We start from the raw sequence: 5,695 nt of genomic DNA on the forward strand, positions 1-5,695 counted from the left end.
TTTCTTGTAGAGTTTATTTGGAGCAAGATACAAAGATGTTAATCTCTCTCTCTGTTTTTTTTTTTACTGATATCTTTTCAATACAACATAATGTTAGTTCTAACCCTTGTTGTTTTATTGCAAATATAATTTTGGGTGACATTGCATAAGTGCTCATCTCTCTCTCCATCTCTCTTTCTCTCTCTATGTTTCCTCTTTTTTACTGTTTTTTCAGTATACCTTCATGTAAATACTAACTCTTGCTATTGTCTTTTGCAGAGATCAATTTGGGCAAGATTGGATATGTGCTCATTTCTTTTTCTCTCCCGCATACTCACACTCTCTCTCTTTCTTCCTCTCTGCATTTTTCCTTTTCTACTATCTTTACAATAGGGTTTGATTCTAGTTCTAACTTAAGGATCAATTGTTGTTGTAGCACTTAACACAAGGCAGAGCAGAGATTCTGTAGCTCTTTTTACAGGTAAATCTGCCATATTTTGTGGTGCCAAAATTTATTCATTTAATTAGTGACTTTTATGTTTGATGGGATTGATGTTTTCTTATGTCCATCATTTGCAATGGGTTTTGATCAACAACGATTCAATCTTATCTTCAGGAGATCAGCTTATAGGCAAATTAGCCCTGTTTTGTATTGCTTCTATTCATATAGTTATCTAGATATTTTTTGCTAAAAGGAATTCATGCAAGTATTTTTGTTAAAAGGGATTCATGCATGTATTTTTTTGTACATGCAGGTATTGTACAAAGTTTAGGTGAAGCACATAATTCTTGATCGACTATTTTGATGTGGTGGGTGATTCCTTTGTGCTAGATGATATGAATCTACTAGAAGTCGATGGTTCAAAAATCCTCTACTTTATTTGTTGAGAATCTATCAATCACACCTTGTATATGCCCCTTTGTATGGAACATATAGGCTAGGAAGATGCAATTTATTCTAGGAAGAGAGATAGAATCCCATATGCACAATGGATGTAAAGTGCTATCAAGCTACTCTATAAAATGATGTACGTGACTATCACTTACACACAATATGATAATGCAATAGTACTTGTCTCTTTCTGTCAAGTATCAGTGTCATTGTCTCCTTACACAAGAATGTCTTTATGAGTCCAAGCTTCCATCTTGGAACACCTAATTCACTTGTGTAATAGTTGTCTTCAGTCCTTGGTCAATGACATCATGAGTTCAGTCTATGCCTACAAGCCACCATAGCCATGCTCTAGATCCGCATCTTTTACATGGTATGAGCCGAGTCGGGCATGGCATGCCTCCTTTCTCTAATCTCTCAATCCCTCTTAACCTCAAGTCAGCTCAAAGAGCTTATCTCTCAACTCATCTCCACTTGCTCCACCTTGGCAGCCATAGCCAGCAAAGTGGTGAGGCTACAACAAGGGTTTAATCAGCATCAATATCTCAAGCTTCGAGAAGAAGCAAACCGATCAGGAAACTACATGAGGTCTTGTTTTCCACGATCAAGCAATGTATCCGTCTTACAATCTTTGTTGGTAAAGAGACATGAGAGGCCGTCTATTGTCCCTCCATAGGCTATGCTTGGCTATTAAGAAGCAATTTTCTCAGAGATTTGTAGTCAAAAGCTTAGGTGAGCCTCTTCGTCTTCCCCAGCGTAGAGTCGGTGTCACAGGGAGTGTCGATTGGAGGTGGAATAGGATGCATAAATGAAATAATGGAAGCCTCAAGCCTTATTTTGCAACAGCGTATGAGACGTCTAAGCCCCTTTTTTTTTCTATGCATGGCAGTTGGACATGTGAGTATGAAGGATGGATTTCAGGGTCCAAATCATGCAGTAGTAACTCTGATGCAACTGGTGCACATTCAATAGGGAATGCCTACCGAATGGTTAGTTTTGGTGATGCAGATGTCATGGCTGTTGAGGGAACAGAGTGCAGCATTGATGCCCTTTCAATTGCAGGATTTGCATGGGCTAAAGCATTAAGCACAAGATTTAACGATGATCCAGAACATGAAAAAAAGTGTGGCGCAAAAGTGTATGCTGAAGTGAGAGGCTATGTCATGTCACGTGATGCATATCATATTACCCAACATGCTAAGGATGGTCATGGAACCCTATTGGCTATGCAGTGAGCTCTAAAATAGGCAGGGTTGAGACCAAAACAAGTGGACTATGTCAATGCACATGCAACATCCACACCGTTGGAGGATGATGTGGAAGGTAGAGCAATGAAAGTATTATTTGCTGAGCACGCACTCTCTGGAAACTTGCTTTTATCATCGACTAAGGGCGCAACATGTCATTTACTGGGAGTAGAGCTGGAGCTGTTGAGGCTAACTTTTCAGTGCTAATTGTTCATCATGGTGTTACTCCAACTTTAAATGTGGAAAGCCCAGATCCGGTCTTTGAAAGGGAGTTCAGACCATTGAATAGAGCAACAGAAAGGCATGTATATGCAGCATTGATGAACTCATTTGGTTTTGGGGGGATGGATGGATTTCCTTGTTCTAAAGAGCTATCAATGAATCTATTAGAAGACGTGCAAAACTCAAAGATGATGATGTCTTTGCTTGAGGGGAACATAGACATGAACATGAAGATCAGTATAAAGATTAGTACAAGCAAAGTCCACCATAAAGAAGAAGAGAAGAATATTAGCCATGAAGACCAAAAGACCAAATCATTCAAAGCTAAAGAAGGAGAACCAAATATGAAAGAGAAGAAGATTCTCCATGCTAACAAAGAGAATGTTTATGCTAAAAAAGACCACAAGGGCCTATCGATCCTTGTCTCTCATTTTTTGTTTTAAAAAGCATTGTAACTGCCTTAATGTTCCTTTCATAAGCTTTGTAAACTCCTCATGTAGCCTATGCATAACAACCTCTACACACTTAATGAGCCCTTGTAATAGCCCATGGATGTCTGCCATGTTTGGGCGCTACCCACACTTAGCCTTTTTTGCGACAGCCTTTGGATGCTTCACCTGTTTGTGGCATTTCCACACTTATCAAGATTCTACTCATGACAACATATGTACACTTAGTGCTTTTCACATCTATGATTGAGGAGGGGTATCGAGAATCTGTCAATCACACCCTGTGTATGGCCCTTTTATGGAACATAGGCTAGGAATATGAAGTTTATTCTAGGAAGAGAGATAGAATCCCATATGCACAGTGGATGTAAAGTGCTACCAAGCTATTCTATAAAATGATGTATGTGACTATCACTTAGACACAATATGATAATGCAATAGTACTTGTCTCTTTCTGTCAAGTATCTATGTCATTGTCTCCTTACACAAGAATGTCTTTATGAGCCCAAGCTTCCATCTTGGAACCTAATTCACTTGTGTAATAGTTGGTCTTCAGTCCTTGGTCAATGTCATCATGAGTTCAATCTGTGCCTACAAGCCGCCATACCCATGCTCTAGATTCGCATTTTTGACATTATTGGTCCTATGTATCCATTCAGATCTCCATGCTAATTGGCAATGATCCATGAAACTATTGTATCATATCATCCATATAACACACAATGTGTTGAGTCTTAGAATATCTCAGGTGTCAATCCAATGTGGCTATTAAGATTTCATGCCATGCGGCTACTATCCTTGTAACAACTACTCTATAATACCCATATTTCATACAATGTATTGAGTCAAATTAGCACCTGTTCATTATAATAAAATTTATTTTGGTAAAATTCTCTGAGTAATTTCATATAAATGGTATAATTAAAGTGATGCCTTAAAATTGAATCTATACTTCGTGTCGATGTACATATCCACATGCGTTTTGGTATTGATGTTTATGTCTGTTTACAAAAGTGTAAATATCTCTTAATGCCATGTTGATTTGTATGGCATATTGGTGATTACTAGACAGACTAAAAATTCTTATTATTTAGGGGTTAATACATACTTCTTTACATCTAATGCATAGGTTATAATCCTAAGAGAATAACATGAATTCTCTCGATAGAAGTACGTAACAGAAAAGACGAAGAAGGGAGTTGGATCACTAATCATTGCTCGTCTTGGGTACATATGCATCCAAGTATGAAGGGAGCTTTTAGGGCAAAAACATTTGCAATTGTAGATGTATCAAAGCACTGGAAGGGTAAAATTTTAGCTCTCAGACAAAGGAATGTTGATTCTCACCTTGTAACATAGGTGTTTTTACAACATGTATACAAATACATATTGCGCCCACTGCGCCCTTTCAACAAAACATTGCAAACAGTAAGTATTTGCAACTCATTGAGAACGAGAAATTTCATGATATCTATATAACAACATGTCTTGTATTTACAGAAGTATACCCTTCGAATTGCTGTGAATGGAAAAAATTGAGAGTTTTAGAGGTTCTTTTAAGTGTTACCACCTCGACATTGGTAGATTGCTCTTTGAGGGGCGTACAACTAAGCAGCTCACAGAGGACCTTGTTTTTTTCTATGACTCCAAGTACATATTGCCCAAGGGGGGTCAAGAAGCTAATGGAAACATTATGGGCTTACAAGATAGCCTACAAAATGGCCATAGGACAAACAACATTCAAGTTTACCTATGGAACTAACAATCTTACCAATTAAGTTCTTCATTCCAAGCTTGAGAATAGGGATCCAAGGGAGATGGGATGGAAAGGAAACATAGAAAAATCGCCTAGTAGAACTAGAATGCCTATCCCCGGCTCATTGCAACCCATGCCCTAACCTATGAGAAGGCACGGTTCAAGAGTTGGTTTGACAAGAATTTCAAACAATGTGGCATTGAAAAAGGAGACTTAGTGGTGCACTCTATAAAGGGTCACAAACAAAATACAATGATGTCTCTACATGAAGACATCCAAACTCTTGAATGCTGACTAGCATGCTCTGTATTTAAATCATTTTCAACAACATGAAACTCTTCATGAACCTCATTAACCACTTCTTGAAATACATCACTATCATTAGCTACATGAAAATTCTTTTGTTGCAGTAAAGTGGCTACATAATCTTCACTATGCCTCTTTGCTTCAAAAGCATTTTGCAACTTCAATTCCAACTATTGACACTTAACCTCCAACATAGACACCTTTTGAACCAATGCTTCTTTCTCATGACAATCAACATCCTGCTGCTCTGACACAGAGACATCTTTAAACATAGTATAAGGTCTAGAAACCAAGATATTCAAATTGCGTGCCACCTTTTGCCATGCATGTTTCACCTCCAAGAGTAAAGCATCATGAATATCTTGATATTCAGATTTAAGCAGTATGAATGCATCAACATCCACCTCCAAATTCTACAATACTACCTATTTTTCAACCATTTTCAAAGAATTAAATCTTTCCAACAATAATTAACCTGCAACTTCGCATGCATATCCATAAACTATTGCAATTTATCTAAACACTTTGGCCTAAGCTCTTTAATCCATTTTTCAAACAAAAGCACAGAATAGCTTTACAATTTTAGCATAATGTTATAATAGTAATGCATCATCATAATCAACCTGTTTCTTCTGCAACAACTGTTGAGACAATACCTCAGAATTAATCTTCTCAACTTTCAATTGATATTGCAATTTTGTAGCTTTTGTTGCAATTCCTGAATTGGCCTACTTATATTGCTTAAAGTACATCATAACCTTTTGCATCACAACCATAACATCTACCATATTACTAACACAAACCCATGTGCCCTTAATTGAACCAAAGCAAATGGAACATCAAA

At 37.5% G+C, this 5,695-nt stretch overlaps 1 pseudogene; it reads left to right on the forward strand.

Moving 5' to 3' along the window:
* Positions 1-1,454: 1,454 nt before the first annotated feature.
* Positions 1,455-4,328, forward strand: LOC148041353 (3-oxoacyl-[acyl-carrier-protein] synthase, mitochondrial pseudogene; annotated as a pseudogene).
* Positions 4,329-5,695: the final 1,367 nt, after the last annotated feature.

The sequence above is a fragment of the Lygodium microphyllum genome, chromosome 1 (assembly GCF_053477565.2).
Source record: "Lygodium microphyllum isolate KBCC chromosome 1, Lygodium_microphyllum_v1.1.10, whole genome shotgun sequence".
Lineage (NCBI taxonomy): Eukaryota > Viridiplantae > Streptophyta > Polypodiopsida > Schizaeales > Lygodiaceae > Lygodium > Lygodium microphyllum.